Here is an 18196-nt window from a genome sequence, read left to right as displayed (position 1 = left end):
CGCTTTTATAAGTAGGGCAATAGAAGTATTTCCATTCCCTGATACAGTAATGCGGTTAATTAGGGATAAGGGATTGGAGATAAGTATTTAAGTGGGTGAGTTCCTCTCTGATAAGTTGTGTCTGAACAAAGGAACCAGGCAGGGATGCCCTCTTTCCCCTTTGCTATTTGCTTTATATTTAGAACCATTGGAACAGAGAATAAAAGACTCAAAAATTCAAGGATTTAATTGATATGGTAACCAAGAAAAGTCAGCATTATTTGCAGATGATATTATTTTGCACCTGATAAAACCAGAAAAGGGCATCTCAGTGTTGTGGATCATTTTGAAACAGTTTTTCAGGATATAAAGTTAATGAAGAAAAAACAAAGGCTATAGCTGTTAATCATGTACCCACACATGAATTGTTTCAGCAATTCCAATATTTATAAGAACACAATAAAATGAAGCATTAGTATGGATTAAAAAGGCTTCTGTTATGGCAACTAAGCATATGTGAGAAGAGACTCAACAACAGATAGTACAAAAACTGAGAAACTAGAAGCTCTTGTTTATGGATAGCAAGATAGAAGCAGTGAAAATGCTTTTAGTCCCTGTAGTATTGTAGACAGTCGGGCATATTTTTATCAGCGAGAGGTGAAGTTGTAGACAATAATTAATAGAGTTGAAAGAATGTGTCTGGGAGAGGAAGAGGGCAAGAGTCAAGTGGGATAAGTTGATCCATCCAATAGAATGAGATGGTTTAGGCTTACCTGATTTGAAGGGATATTTCAGAGCTACACAGTTAAAGCTCATATGCATAACACAAGCAGAAAGCTATAATTCAAAGAAGAAAGGGTTGGTGATGAAACGGGGAAATTCATGCAAAAAGTAAGAGTGGGATTTTGAATGCAGATCCATAAGGAGGAACAACAGCTATACAGAATATCATATGCAGAAAGTTACAGAAAGTATTCTAAGAACAAAGCCAATATAAGAATGCAGAAAGAAGATTTTGCTGACAGGGATGACTGTACACGGGGGTACAGATGATAGGCAAGAGGAGAGTGGAGATTACTGGAGAAAATTGGAAAATGAGCCAAGATATTGGACCCAAATAACTAAGTAGGGAATGGCAATAGAATGGCTAGAGAGTGTCTGCTGTACCAGGGATTGATTATATACACAAATAGAAAGGGATAGGGGAATCCTAAGTGAACAACCTTCTCTAGTTGAGTTTTTAGTTGACTCCAGAACAGATGCTGCTGTTAAAATGGGGATAATTAGTATGACATATAAAATTTTACACGATAACTGTAGGAATTAATCAGAAGAAAATCTTGGAAAGAGAAACTGGATAAGCTATTTACAAGACGACAATGGGAGGACATATGTATGGCCTCTAAGTATGCAACAAAGTCTACAAGGTTCAGTATTTTTGCTTGTAAGTGTTTGCATAGGTATTTTATATCCCAAGTAGACTCCAAGATTTTTCCTCAGGTAGATTGCGAATGTTGGAGGTGTAATGGGGAAGAAAGACATAGCTGACAGCATAATTATGAAGGATGTAATGAGTTGACAGACTTTAAAAATTCCCTGCGGAGTACTCAGAGAAATATTGGCTAAGCAAATGGATGTAATTAAAGAAATGATTTTTTTTGAACTAGGACATAAGATCAGAATTGCCTAGACATAGTAAGGTCTTGCTAAGTTTAATTCTGGTGACTGCCAAAAAATGGTTACTAGAAATCAAAGTCTAAACCAGCTGTATTTGAAGCACTGGATATTGCAACAGAGATAAAAGAACTGAAAATGGGTTCTTTAGAAAAGAGAAGGAACAAATTACATAGAGATAAATAGAAATTGTGGGAATATTACATGCAGAATAAGACTTTGGAGTAGGAGGAGTCAGGTTTAAGGGAAGGCAGGAACTCCGCAATTTATGGTCTGATGATAGGTATGCCAAAGAATATATTTGATGTATTATGTAAGTAACATAAATGTATGTGTGCCTATGTCTTAACTGATAATTTAATAGAGGTGTTAAAAAAGAAGAATGTCCTACCAGATGTCATACAATTGGGAGGTATGCCGGCAAGAAAAGAGGAGGAAGGAAAGAAGTGAAAGAAGCAAGAAGAAGGTAAGAGGGTTCAGGTAATTATCAGGGGCACATAAACAAATATAGACAAGGCTGACAGGGAGGTGCTGACACACTGAGGGAGGGCAAGCACAGTGTTGAGGAAGACATCAGACAAACAGAAGATAGACAATGGTAAGTGAGAGAACTGGACAATGAACAATGGTATGAATAGACACAAAAGGTAAGGTAGCACCATGATGGAGAATAGGAAGGGGGTTGCACAGCTGATATTTCTGCATCCATGATCCGGTGGGAATTTCATCTTTGGTCCCTCAGCACGGAGCCCTGGTTCTGATGGTGGAGCCAGTATGTGGGAGGGATATGACTAAATGAACCACTAAAAGAGATTTTTTTCTACAATGTCAGTCAGCTACTGGTGTGTCATGAAGGTGTCATCCCCACTACTACTGGTACTTGTAGAGGCAGCAGCCCCAACCTCTGATGTAGGGCTGGCAGATGTTTGAGATGTGGAGGAGACCGTGACAGACTGATATGTAGATGGAGTGGATGGTTATGCCACATATGGGGAATGATGGCCCTTGCCAGAGTTACTAGAGAGGGTGTAGATGCTGCTGCATAGAATTAAAACATAAATGGAAAAAAACAAAATATGGATGGGAATTAAACCCATATTCATCCGTATATGCTTTTCGAGAACAATGCCTTAATGTGATGAGCTTCTTGTCTTACCATAACTTTGAACTATGGAATTAAGCAAAAAATTGGAAGTACTGGACAAAACCTATATGGTAGCAAACTACAGCTACACTAAGACAAGTGATTCCAAAATAAAACCTATATGGTAGCAAACTACAGCTACACTAAGACAAGTGATTCCAAAATTTAACTACAGCAAGGATACCTGGTCACACTTGTGTCAGCATTTGAACCTTTACTGTAAGAAGCAGATGTACTTACCAGGTGCATTGTAAGGTGCCCTGTCCTTCTCCACTGCAGGTCTATATCACTTCAGCGAACCATCACTTCACTGAAAAGCATTTAATCAGAAATGCTGTTCGTCAAATTCCCCTCTTGTGGGGGGGCTGTGGCCCCAATACCCCCCCAGCTAATTATATATGCCAACTCCAAGATCGCACTACAGTGGGGAAAGGGTACATTTCCCGATCCTCACTGTACTGCGATCTCAGGATGAACAGTTCAACGAATGGCATTTTCGATGTAGTTGCACTGAAAATGCTGTTCGATGAACTGATTTTTTGCTGAACTGATATGGACCCCTCCAGTGCAGCTGTGCATTCAATGGTATAGCTTTTATGGCTATGGAGAGAGAAATAGGAGTGTGTAAAATCTGTGGATGCCACACACTGACCACTTGTATATGTAGGTGTGGCAAAGGTTACTTAAAAGTAGATCTGTGCTGCTGCAGCTTTAACCATGGCTTCCCAATGGCCAAAGTGGTCAGGATGATGTTTCATTTCACTATAGTGATAACAACATTGCTCATATGTTCAAAGCTGTTGTTGGACCTGTAGCCGGCTTGCATAACCAGATCTCAGTTTTATATTGTGGACACACATACCCCTGTTCCACTAGCCACTGGATGTGATCATGGTAGGGGAGTTAAAGGAATATTTTTGACTCCTCGATGCACCATCTCTGTGCCCTGAAATGTGCAGTTTCTCCATTCTCAGAAGACGTGCTTGTTGTAATAAAATTTGCAGAGAAATATGTCTGGTATTTCACAGTGAAAAACTTGCCAACTGCTGTGCAATGTGTGACAACTGGCAAATAGATGTACTATATTACAAAACCTATAAAATGGACTTTAAGGAGTAAAACATGGTATCACCATCTCCGTTTACAAGCCATGAATACACTATGTACTACAGTGACTCCCTTTCAAATAAATAAATGGTGGAATTGCATATACCCCCTCAAGCCATAGCTGAACCGTGCTTCAGCAGTGATGTCTGCAGTTACTTAAGTGTGTGCTTGATGCAGAGTAGTCTAAGCAATGTTTGGCCATTAAAACTGACATAAAAATTGGGCAATTCAGAAAAGTAATTAGCTGAACCTCATTTGCATAATCATAATCATGTCCACACAGAATTTGCATGATATAAGTGCTGAGAAAAAGCAGTGAGCCTCAATGTTCTATGGAAATATTCATAGAGATACAATATGTAAATCTGCAACAGGTCAATCTACCATTGATTGTCTAGAGGTGCTGCATTACAGCTTCTGCAAGGTAACTGGTACTTTGTCAGTGTCACTTTTTTCAAGTATAGCTAGTTAGCTGCTATTTAATTTATTTAATTTACTATTTGGTACACGGGTGGGAGAACTGTTGCTTGATCCTTTTCAGTCACGACCTGGACTCATAAGAGCAAAAACAATACAAAACAGTTAAACAAAAATGATACGTGATTGAGTGTACAGTATTTACAATCTGAGTGTACAGTATTTACCATCTGAGTGTACAGTATTTACAACAGAAGTCAGTTACATGTATAATTCACAGTAAGATGAATATCAGTTATTCACAATGAATGTAGAAAATTGTACATATTTACAAAAGTTTTGCATATTGCTTACATTAAATTGGCATGTGTGTGGGTGGGGGGTCAACCGGACAAGTAGTTGACATGCACAATGTTGAAATCTGCAAAAACATTGCCCCCTGCAAAAAATGTCTTTCAATATTGCAGAGATTTGAAGTTTCCAATTCAACACTGTGTTCGTTGACTATTTCTCTATGTGCTTGTGTGTCTGTATATATATATATATATATATATATATATATATATTTATATATATATATATATATATATACATATATATATATATATATATATGTATATATATGTATATATATATATATATATATATATATATATGGGTCTAGGACACATGCTCGACTAGCATATGTCCGAATCACAAAACATCGAACACACATACACGAAAGCACTTAACATCAAAAAGCGCTTCCGTGTATGTGTAGTTCAAAAAAAAATATCTACACCCCCAACTTTATTATTCTCACTCCGAGATCGCACTACAGTGGGGAAAAGGGAATTTTCCCTTACCCGCACTGCAGTCCGATCTAAGAAATGGGCACACATACACGGAAGCGCTTGTCGATGTTAAGCGCTTTCGTGTATGTGTGTTTGATGTTTTGTGATTCGGACATATGCTAGTCGAGCATATGTCTGGATCCCATATACATATATATATATGTATATATATATATATATATATATATATATATATATATATATATATATATATATATACACACACACACACACACACACACACACACACACAAATAATTGCATAATTAAGTAGATTTGATATTACATTTAAGAGTTATTTTGAGCAGGGGTGGGAGAGAAGTACTACTAGGCTAAGCCAATTGCTCTGCTGAAGGATTGTTAAGCCTAATGGGAAAAACATCTAGCAGCAAGTATTTATAACACATGCAAAGACATTTAGGCCAGCCTTCAAGTAGCATGCTGTGTAAAACTATTTGCATGTTGTATAATGTCTAACTATAATTTGTATGTCAAGTCTTTTTAACAATAAGAGGATACACCCATGGTGCAGTGGTGAGTGGAAATATTAAGACTATCACTGTCTGATGGACAGTTTGTTAATACGGACATTAAGTAAACTACTTGGATAAACAAATACAAGTATCACCCACAGAGCACCAGCATGGTATATGGTCAGTGGGACTACAGGTAAGAGAATGTCTGGGCCAGTCATGAACACCATGCTAATGCCACTGTTTTCCATGCCTACATAGCAATGGCTAAGAAGATTATGAAATAGAAAAATAATGAATCTGCCACAAAAGCAATGAATTAAGTGCTCCTTCTGTTAATCTCAATTTGGGCAGGATGCTTCAAACTGGGGCTACTGGAAACATGCCTTGAAAGATCTTGTGCCAGGAATTAATGCTGTCAGTGGCCAGGAATGTATGTATGAAATGGTCTACTGTATGACCACCAGCACTACATGTGCTGTTGAAAAAAGCTGTCCATTTGCCACTGGATCATAGATGAATGGAAGGTGGACCATACTTTGAGTCTCCACCAGTGGAGAAGGAGATTCTGGCCTCTGTCAGAGATAGTGATACTTCCTCAAGGTCCCACATTGTGGTGATAGACATCATTGTGCATGAAGAATATCCATTGGAGATTCCCCCAGTATGTAGCAGCCTTCCTCCATAAAGGTAGTTCCTAAGTTCATAGATTAGCATGAGCCTGACTGCCCTTGTAGGCCATTTTAAGCCTAGCTAATTACTCCATGTAAGAATAAAACCCTGCACCTTGTCCATGTAAGGTAAATACCTAATCCATTATCCCAACCTCCAACTCCAAATCAGTGCATCAATTTTCCTTTGTTTTTATCAGAGTATCTAATAAGTTCATAGCTGACTACTAGGTTAACTGCTCTGAAAGGCCATTTTAAGCCTAACTAGTAACCCAAGGTTAAAATCAAACCCTGTACCTTGTGTATGTGGTGAAGATCTTAACCATTATGCCAAACTCACCACTTAACCCATTACTCACTGGCCAAGCATGCTAAAGCTTTCTGGTTTGTGTTGCTCTAGAAAATCAGGGATTTAACCTGCATGCCCAGCTGCATGAGGTATGGCTTTAATGTATGGTTTGCAAACACCTGTATTACTACATCTGATTTGTTTATGTATGCTTCTGGTGCTGAGTCATATGTGCACAGAATGTTGTACTTTGCTGTGTTCACAGGTGCTTTTCTGTTCAGAATCACCAGTGTAGGTTTGCCACTGCATGACATTGGAGAATCCTCAATCTCTGATGATGATGGTAAGAATGAGCTAGAAATGTCAGGGATTACAATGTGTATGTGTGTGTGTGTGTGTGTGTGTATCTGCATATTGGACTCAGGGATTGTGATCAGCGGATACCCTACACAGGCCACAGATATAGTCTCTGTGCTTGTAGACACTCAGTTGACACACACCAGAAAGGGATGACAGGTTACTGAGGACAGTCTAAGTCAGGGAGATGTACCTCATATAGGACACTTGTAAAGCCATAATAGAGGCAGAAGTGAGCACCATCACAGTCATTTCATACATTCATAGGAGTGTACTAGGCTAATGGCCATGGAGCCTTTACAAGGCTAGCCCAAAAGATTCCAAGGCATCATGCCGCCCAACGATATTTCCCAGTGTCCCTGTCTAGCAGGGCCACTGAAATGATCATCAGGTTGAACTTTCTATTTCCCATCCACTCATCAGGATTTCTGTTGAAGAGGGCCAGTGAGTTTCTCTGCTTGGCATGTATGGGAAGTCTATTCCAGAGCATGGGCAGTCTCTGGGTTATGAACCTGTCCCTCCAGCATGTTCTGTTGATTGAGGTGGAGGTCTCTGTAGCGTGTGGTGCAGAGGGATTGGGATTTATTTAGATGTAGCATATCTAACAGTGCTGGGTCTGACATGGCTTTTTAGGTCAAGCAGACATCGCATCTAAGTAGGCGATATGATACCAAGAAAAGTTGAAGTTTTTTTTATTCTTACCGCATAGGGAAGTTGTTTAAGGCCTAGGATCCTTTTAGTGAATTTTTTATTTCTGTGGTCTTTCTAGTTGTTGCATATGTCTAGTAAGGTACATGCTGAATGGGGCATCGTCCTTGATAATTGGTCTAATGAGAGAAGGGTAGAGAGAGACAATTACCTCTTTCTTCCTGGAGGCAAAACCCTTTGTAATGAGATGTGCCACATAGAAGAATTTTCTGATGACAGTGGTAATGTGATTATCAAAGGATAGGGTGCTATCCACTTGTGTTCCCATATCTCTTATGACACCTTCAGTGTTCAGTGGACTACCATTGATGTGGTAGTTCATGGGAACCATGTTCTTCCCAAAGGGAATGATGATGCATTTTTTTGCATTGAGCTTAAGGCCATGGTTCTGACATCAGTCATTGCTCTCTGTAAGGCCTTTCTGTAGAATGTCAGCATCATTAGGGGAGCTAATAATGGCTCCCAGTTTACAGTTGTCTGCGAACTTGGTCAGCCAGAGTTCCTTGGTTTTGGCCTGCACTTCAGAAAAATATATGCCAAACAGAAGAGGATCCAGGACCGATCCCTGTGGGACTCCACTCGTGACTGGTTGGTAGTCTGATTTGGAGTCCGCTACTTTCACTGTGTGGGTTCTATCAGTAAGCCGGTTTGCAACTCACCTTGTGACATAGAGGTTGATGCCTAATTTAATGAGTTTATCTATGATTCTTGAGTGAAGAATTGTATCGAAGGCCTTGGCCAGATCAATATAGGCTGTGTGAACTACCTTGCCTTCGTCCGCAGCTCTGGTGACAGACTCAAAGAAGTCCACCAGATTGAGCAGACAGGATCTACTCTTAACAAATCCAAACTGCATGGGGTCTAGAGTCTGGAGATTCCCTATGTCCTTATTTATTAGGTCCATGATGATGCGCTCCATAGCCTTACATAGCAGACTTGTCAGGCTAATGGGAAGATAGTTCCCAGGGTCCGTAGTCCCACCCCCTTTGTGGAGTGGGATGACTGTAGCAGTGTGCCATTCAGCAAGGACAAAGCCAGAAATGAGGCTGTGATTGAAAAAGCACACAGGTGTGGTGCTAGTTCATTTTGCAATTCATGTAGAACACAGCCTAGGATGTTGTCAGGTCCCATGGTAGCAGTACTCTTGGCCTTGGACAGTGCAATTTTAACCTGTGCAGCTGTAATATTGGGTGTTGAGCATCCCTCAGGTATTGTGATTGGCCCTTGAGGGGGTGAGAGGGGGGTGAAGTTGGCACTGAATCTGTTAGCCAGTATATTGGCAATGTCTGTTGGCTCAGTATAGGAATTACCATTGTGTAATAGCTCCGAGTAGATCTGAACATTGTCCTGTAGCATTTTGACATAACTATAGAAGGCCTTGGGGTTGTCCTTAGTATCTGTTGCAATTCTGTTTTCATAGCTGGCTTTAGAGGATTTGATGAGGGACCTCAGCTTTTTGTTGAGGCTGACAAGGCAGATCTTCCAGTCTTGGGACTTCACCTTGTTCTACAACAGTTTTTTCCTTCTGTTGTAGAGTTTGTTTATAGAAGAGGACCACCAGATTGGCTTCCCTTTTTTTGGAGGATGGCATCTTGGTTCTCTTGGGAATGGCCCGTTCCATGCATTTGTGTATGTGTTCATACAGTGCATTGGAGTATGATTTAGCAGTCCTCCGTTTATTCTCCATTTGCATGGGCATTGTAAAGTTAGCCACTTCAGATTTTAGAAGCCCAAAGTTGGCTTTGGAAAAGTTTTTTGTGGTGGTTTCCTTTGTGGGGAGTGTGGGTGGGATGTGTATATCCATGGTGACTAGCTTGTGGTCAGACCTGACCAAGGAAGGGTTGACAATTGGTGCAGAGCAATGGTCACCCATATTAGTAATAACTAGGACGAGGATGTTGCTATACCTAGTAGGGGTAAGAATGAGCTGGTTCAGGGCATTGGAGCTGATGAATTCCAGGAAACGTTGAGCAAGTGTGTTAGTACTTGAGTACTTTTTCCATTTAATGGAGGGGTAGTTAAAGTCACCCAGTATGAGGGTGTTGGGTTGGACCTTAATATTTTCCAGGGTGTTTAAGAATGTGGAGTGGGAGTCTTGGGGCATGGTAGGAGATCTATAGCAGGCAACAACCTGGACTGCAATCTTGTCCAGTGTTAGTTGTACTATCTCTGATGCGTTATGTTGGTTTGCTAGCCTGGAGGTGTACATATCCTTTATGAATATGGAGACACCACCACCTTTAGGGCTTCGGTCCACGTTGTGAGGCCAAAAGGTGTGGTATGAGTTATGCCCTGATAGCACAGGAGTGCTTTCAGGTGCCTTGAATCAGGTCTCTGTTACTGCACAAATGTCGATGTTCTCCATTCTAAGGAGTGCTTCGAATGAGTGCATTTTGAGATTTAGACTTCTAGCATTGAGTAGCATAATCATCACATTACATTTGCTTGTAGCTGGTACGGTGGTATTTTGGTCTACTGGACATTGCCTAAAAAAGGCACTATAAGGGTGGCAAGGGCCTTGTCCAGTATACCAAATCCAAGGGGTGACAGATGCAGGCCTTCTCTGGCAAAGCATTGAGGTCTGTCAATCATGTTATCCCAGGCAGACAGATGCTTGATCCCCTTGAAATGACACCAGAAATGTAGTCAATTATTGAAATCAAACATTTTTGTTTGTACTGTGGTATAATTCTTGGAGATGGTAAGATGCTACTCAGGGCTAGGGTCATGCCCTCCTGGGCTACATGATCTGAGAGCTCCTCCATGTGTCCTTTCATGTAGCCCAGGAAAGTGCATCTCAGGTCATTCACACCCACATGGACTATGACAGAGTCATATCTGTACCTGTTGTGTAGTGACCTGAGTGATTGCATTATGTGGCATATCCTGGCTCTCGACAGGCAGTTAACCTTTACCTTCTCCTTATTCAACCTAGTGGGTGAGACATCAATGTGCCTTACTATTGAGTCACCTATGATGTGTATTGGTTAAGCTGTTTTGCCTTAGGCACTTAGGTTGTGTGACACACTGTTTGTGTGAGCTATGTGTCTCTTGGTTTGTGCTGTGGTGCGTGGTTGCATGCATTTCTGCCTTGGAGGTCTCTGCTGTTTGGGTAGATTTTTATTGAGAGCCTCCACCAAGGTGGAAGTGTGTGTTTTGGTTGTTATGTGATAGTTGTGAGGGTATGAGGCTATGTGTTCCTTGTGGTATGGTGCTAGTGTTGAACTTCTCCTCTTGACTGGCCATTCCAGTCTTGGCTGGAGAGTATATGGCTTCCAGTCTGGATAAATAGATGCAGCTCTCACAAGTCTGAGTGTTGTGGGGTAAGAGGAGAGGGTTGTCAGTGTACATGAGGCAGTTTCTACATTGCCTTAGGATGCCCAGGTTCGCCAGGTTGATAGGAGAAAGCACTGGGAGTTTGAAGGCTAATCCAGGGTGTGCACCATGATCTCAGGAGCACTTGTCCTGTATGTGTGATCATTTTAAGACTGAATCACATAATAGAATGTGCCACATCCTCATGCTCACCTGCCATGTGTCAGGTGCTGTCCACAAAGCTATGTGGCCACTGTGGGCATGGGCAGCCTAGATCACAGTTACACAGCACTAGCACTCCCAAGACTACATCTATTGTGGAGGTGACTTTGGTCATGTCAGGAGGTAATGTCCCTGGCTTATGGCAGTTGCATCAGTGGTTTGTTTGGTATGTATGGTAATTGATGTTCACAGTGATGCAGCATACTCACATCTATTCAAGGCAATGGTGTAACCATTGTAACTCCTGGTAGAGGCAGCACTCATGAATGAGTACATGCAAGGTATCCTCAGCACTGTACCATACATGTCCTGGATCTGCCCCAGAAGATTGAGCCAGCAGAAACTCACTACCCCTGCCCCCAGTCCTTCAGACACCCAAGCGTCCACTGACAATAACCTTCAGAAAACCTTTTCTTTAGTGTCCCCCTTGATTAGTGCTGCAGTACACAGATGCACATACTGATGTCCATGTAAAAGCGTGATTTCTCCAACACCTGAGCAAATGATGATAATTGCACCTTGCCGTATGTACGTCATAGCTTGGGTTACATTTGCATGTGTAAGCAAAGCACAGCCTGGTGTTGGGTTTGAATACATTATTGTTACTGTAATGTATCTGCTATGTGCCATCCACTGACTCTTTGCCAGTGCTATGGCATACTGCCCTCCTCTGTCAGGCATTTTCATCCCCTGCCTCTGTCTCCTCATCTGGCTCACTGCCAGTTGTGTTGGTGGATGATCCTCTTGGAATTGCCCCTCCCTGCTGTAATTGCATCCTAAGTATGATAGCATATAACAGTGAAAATAAGTTTGCATACATACTAGGATCGTACTGTAGGGCATCATCAGATAAATCCAGGCAGTGAACGCTTGCCTTCATCAGCCCAAACACTTGCTTCTCAATTGCTTTTGTTTTTCCATAGGATGTAATTGTACTCCTGATCTGCTTCATTCTGTGAATTTCTGAGAAGTGTCTTCAGCTGTAGTTCCACGGCATATCTGGCATCGCCATTAAGATGCCCGTAGGAGAAATCACTTTTGCAAAATGTTGGTACAGGTCAAGTGTTTGCCATATGTGGGAGATATGATAACTGTCTGGATGGCCTGTGCATTCCAAACCACCTGGCAGGTAATGGAGTGAAGCCCTTTTTAGTTCATGTACCTTCTTCCCAATTCCCAAAATGAGGCCTTTACTTAAATGTGTTTGTATCTCCTCAAACCTTAGGAAAATGGGCTGTGTCATAAGACTCCCACATGGTGTTACCTCTTTCCTCTGGTTCATGGGAACCGCATATGCTCCCCTACATCTAGCAGCATGGCATCAGGAAACTGATGGAGTTTTCTCAAGGTACATGCTTGAGATGCCCCATTGTGTCCCCATTTGGTTGCCGAATGGACCCTGTGGCTAGTATGTGTAAAGCCACACATATCTTAGTACCCACTGGGGTATATACTCCTTGTATACCACAAACTGCAGATGAGACTGACACATGTCAGTGTCTTCTATGGTGTACCTATCAACACAGTACCAGTCCAGTATGTTGGTATTACAGAGTCCATGAATTATTAAATGCAGTTGGATCAAATCAAGGACAACAGTGAAAACTACTGTGGTGTGTAATGGGAGTAACAGCCAATACACATTAACTAATGCTGCATCAACCCCTAACATATTTCCATGATTCGATGTCACGAATGCAGGGATTGAGCTACATTCATTAACACTGGTGTTAGAGGTGCACACTGTGTATGCATAACTCTCAACTGTACAGATTTTTGCCTCATGTTTTTGGTCTGTTTCTCATAAAGTTGGGGTTTCTGGCAAATCATTGAGAAATTATTGAGGGATGAAGTCAGAAAAATAATGGCAGATATTTGAGTTTCAGATTTCGTACCCTTCAGAAAAATTCATGCTAATGCAAAACATGTTATTCTATCAACTTTCTAAGTTTGTAAGAGCAATATTTAAAAAGTGTCCCTAGTTTTTGGCCTTTGTCCTCCCATTATTTATGTCATTGTCCAGATTTCTTGCTCTAAGAGGTTGAGAGGTAAGTGTGTACTTTATATGTTTCTGCATTGTTCCACCATCTTGATTCGTCTTATTTGCATAAATGGTGCCACTCATTTTACTGATGCTGATCATTATCATCTGGTTACATGGCCGTTAATGTATATAGTATGCAGAATTCCCCTCTAGTAGTGTAACTGTCGCTGAATTGCACAGACCCTGCAGGCAGCTACTCCTCATGCAAAGTCACCTACCATAATGCAGTTAAATTTTCTAAATCTCAGCCTTTGTCTTTCACAACCTTTGTAAAACACACCACTGCTGTATACTGCAAATAATTTAATGACTGATCGTATAGGCCCAGCACCTCATTCTTCCTTAAAAATAATAATCTCAGAAGTACATATACCAAAATGTAATGCTGTAAATGTTCAAGTCTACAGTCCCTTCAACCACTTTTCATGATGCACATTTTCTTTGTCCTCCCAGAATCTGGGATTCTTTACTCCTAATGAAAACTGCAGCTGATCCTGCACATTTGAACATTATACCACTCAGTTTCTAAATAGCAATGCAAGCTGTAACTCTGCTGGCATTACTTAAAATCCTTGTATCATTTACCTGCCCCTTCACCTCCACCCCCACACATATCACTTCCTTCTTTCATCACTCATTTACATACTTTCTACCCATCTCTGAGCCTTTTATAAGATGTTGAGAATGCAAAGGGTTTGCCCTGAAAAAAAAAACACTTTCAGTCAAGTTCTTGCCCTTTTGAGTTTTGAACATGAATTTTTCACGTATCAGTTCCTCAGAATTCCACCTGTCAGGATTCCAGAGTAGAAGTAGCCTCGTGTATCATATTTGCAGTTTCCGGTCTAATTATCACCTGAAAAATGACAGCACTCTAAAATCTTTCTCTCCTGTGCATTTATAGTTTTTTAGCACATTTACTTTTGTGTTACATTATGGCTCTTATTCATTTTAATAATAATTTTTTTTCAGTATTAGTTTCATTTCTGCTTAATTCTGATGTACAGGGATGAGAACCATCATTTTGCCTACATGTAGCTTTATTTAGTTTAGTTTACATTTATTTTCCATTTGTTAACCAGATAAATCAGCTGGTCCAATATCCTTTTTCATTTCTGATCTGGGCCAATAAGGCAAACACAAGCTACAAACTTACAACATATGTATGCTGCGGTGGTGGTGCTGTGGTAGCGTTGTCGCCTCACAGTAAGAAGTTGTCCTGTTCGATTCTCAGATAAAGCGTCTTCTGCATGGAGACATGTGTGAATGGGTGTACCTTCGTTGAAGGTTGTGCGTCAGGGCTGGCAACTCAGTACGTAAAAATCTACTGACAATCGTTAGCGGACTGGAGTTCTGCTGTGGCGACCCCTAACGGGAAAAGCCGAAAGATACAACAACATATTCTCATGAGATGTGATAGCTTTAAACAAACATTCTCATGAAAAAGCAAACTAACATACATGAGTTACATATACAAAGAATAGGTGGTAAATAAAGAAAAAGAAAATTATATTTATATTAAAAAAAATGTTTTGTGATTGTGATACAATATTCCTACAATATAATTAGAATATATACTTTGCAAAAGACTTATATGAAAATAAGAAATATATGCAACTGTCTATATCATGTCAGAGTATTTACATCACTGAAGATTTTACACTATCATAATACTAAAAAAGGTAGTTTTAGCGTTAATATTTCTGCTGTTTACTCTTCCTTAATTTAGGTGACACTAAATTACATGGAGGTCCCAGCTGTAGTAAATACTGTCTGTCTCTAAGCCACTCTACTTTGTTCAAGTCAGATGTAACAAATTTAAAGAACAGTTCAGCAAAAAAGAGCAAAAGTCTGATGAATGCCCCTGCAGAAATCAATATGAACTAACATCCCTAAAAGTTGTTTTGCAATTTTAAAAAAGTGATTTTGACTTAAGCATAAAGCACTGCTGAGTGGAGGGGATGGGTGGATGAAGTGCTTTCTGTATTACCGACTATTAACATTGTGTATTATTTGAACATTTACAACGGTCATGACTGAATAGTGCATCTGGCATTTAGTGGCATAAAGCCATTCAGAACATCTGCTCGTTTCCTCGGTAAATTGCATTTAACACAGCAGGTATATGAATAGAAAATGCATTAACAATATGCTGAGTTTAGATTGAAATGTGCTGAAGTCCACTGAATATTGTCATCAGGAGTTAATTCAAATTTCTCTGATCCTACTGAAAATAATATAAAATTGTCATTAAAGAGGTGGATAAACACTTGGAACTTTAAATCATTGTACAGTTTTTATTCCGCCATTAACAATATTTTATTAAATTTTTACAGCTTGTAGTTTGCACCCCAGTGATGGTTATTATTGGTATAGCTTAAAAGCACATGATGTATACAGATTTATTTCTACTGCAGAACTCTGCAGTAGAATAAATGTGTTATTGCAAAACATTTAAGATTCTAGATAAGACATAAATTACATCATACTGTTCTGAAACAGGTTTCACGCCAAAAGATATGAAGCATCTGAGAAACCATTGAAAAGGACAGATAAGCAAGAAATAGTTTTATGGTGTATCTAAGGAAGAATGCACAGAAAAAAACTGATTTGCTGATTTATTTCAGCTCTATGTGAGGTAGACTTAGTCAAAAGCAAGTGATGAAACATTTTAGATTAGAATGCAAAGGGAAAAAAGTAGTGTTAAACCAGAAATCGTTTTGGAAAAAAAAAATAAACAGTGCAAACTGATGTTGTATGTAGAGTGCAATTCTCAGTGCAATTCTCAGTCTGCTTTTCCATATGTTATCTGCTAAATTGCATAAAAATACCCCAAACATAAGACACAAGATGGTATAAAGCACATTTTGAGAAACAGCATCTAATCTATATAATGAAATAGCTTGATATTAAGTATATTTAATGCTACCTCGTAGTTATTTCTTTAATTATTTTAAAAAATATTTGATTTTTTCAAACATTGTTTTTCACTTTTTGTCAGTATAAGAAACTGGAACCGCCTGACAAGCTTTGCAAAATTTGAGAAGTCATAACAGGATAATACCTGAAAAATACTTAAATAACTGGTTAAAAAAGATATCTTTTCAGAACTGTACTATATAAAAGCAATTTCACTGTTTAATGCATGTAGAATGCATATATGAAGCTTTACAACTGGTATGATAGTCAACTGGAACAGTACATTTGAATACCATAAAATAATGAGTATTATACAACGACCCCCCATTAATATTCAAAAATGTGCACACTGATTGGTCAGCATGCACGTTGTAAATCCGAGTTATAGTAATGGAAAAAGGTCCGGTTGCCCGGACTTTTTCCATTACTATAACTCTTACAGCAACACTGTCTCGCTATGTTAAACGAGTTTAACATAGCGAGACAGCTTTAAAAAAATAAACCCATTTAACATAGCGAAACAGTTTGTAAAAAGCAATGGAGATCTTGCTTTCTCCGTTGCTTTTTTTTTCAAAACTGTCTCGCTATGTTAAATGGGTTATATAGACAGCTTTAAAATAAGCAACGGAGATTTCCATTGCTTATTTTAAAGCTGTCTCGCTATGTTAAACCCATTTAGCATAGAGAAACAGTTTGAAAAAACAAATGAGATCTTGCTTTCTCCGTTGCTTTTTTTTCAAAACTGTCTCGCTATGTTAAATGAGTTAATTCAAATTGCTCTGATCCTACTGAAAATAATATAAAATTGTCATTAAAGAGGTGGATAAACACTTGGAACGGAGATTTCCGTTGCTTATTTTAAAGCTGTCTCGCTATGTTAAACCCATTTAGCATAGAGAAACAGTTTGAAAAAGCAACGGAGATCTTGCTTTCTCCGTTGCTTTTGCCCACAGCTCTGATGTACTACGTAGGTGTATGCATGCGCAGTACATCAGAACTGCCGCAGAATACCAGACAGCTGCGGAAGGGCAGCAAGGAGGCATTATACAATGCCATTATTTAAGAAAAGTAATTGTTTTTTTTCTTAAATAAAGTCATTGTATAATAGCAATAACCCACTTCTGGGTGTGGGTAATGCTGGATTTACCCACGGTTGGCTTTGTTTGGCCACTCGGGCTTTGCCCTCATGACCAAACCACACCAACCGTGGGTAAATCCAGCATTACCCACACCCAGGCGTGGGTTATTGCTATAATATTGTCTGTAGATGGTGCTGTATTTGGAGCTTGTTATAGTATTCTGAATGTGGGTGTTGTAGTACAGAATAAGAAAGATTTGTACTTAACAAGGCTGTTGGGGGTCTTCATTATCTCACTGAGGAGCTATAGTCCATAGTGTTCATACAGGACCCCGGTTAGCACCAGAAGAAATAATATGGAAAAGCATTAAACTGGAATGGAGATTACCAACTTAATGCTTGTCTTTGATATGGGGGGTGGGGTGGTGGGGGATGAGCAATCTACTAGAAATGGATGGCAAGCAGAAATGTGGTGCACTTAGCATTCAGCACAACAAAGTGCATTCTCAAAATTACATTTGCAGTGGTGTGCATAATAAGATTGTAACTGTTGTATCTTGGAAGATTCTAGTTAATCCTAAATACACTGATCTTGGAGTACATATTTTATATTTAAGAAATAAGGATGTGGGATTATAGCCCCCCCGCATGTCAGAGGTGCAAGTTTCAGGTTAGGATGTTTATGTGAATGATCATAGTTTTGTGATTGCACTTCTTAGTAACACAGTTTGAAGTCTGCATGTTTACATGAATAGCCATAGTTTTGTGTTTAGCGTCAATCATTACTGCATTACATATTTGTCACAGAGCCAGAGAAAGCCCGTTTGAACATGCTGATTTTGCAGGCAGTTCTCCCCAACTTTGAACTGAACTGAAGAAAAGCTAGGAGGCAGCAGTGCTAACAACTGCACTTGAACCAAATTCTGAGTATAAAAATGTATGACCAAATTTAGCTGTGCATATCCAGGA

The 18196-nt window shown here is 39.7% G+C and overlaps 1 protein-coding gene across 6 annotated transcripts in view; it reads left to right on the top strand.

Moving 5' to 3' along the window:
- Nucleotides 1-18196, top strand: part of MAGI2 (membrane associated guanylate kinase, WW and PDZ domain containing 2) — a 2888931-nt gene that overhangs the window by 665832 nt on the left and 2204903 nt on the right. The window lies entirely within an intron of this gene.

Source organism: Protopterus annectens, chromosome 11.part0, assembly GCF_019279795.1.
Source record: "Protopterus annectens isolate FY-2018-M chromosome 11.part0, PAN1.0, whole genome shotgun sequence".
Lineage (NCBI taxonomy): Eukaryota > Metazoa > Chordata > Ceratodontiformes > Protopteridae > Protopterus > Protopterus annectens.
Note: the sequence above shows the minus strand (reverse complement) of the source record. Positions and strands in the feature narration are given on the sequence as shown.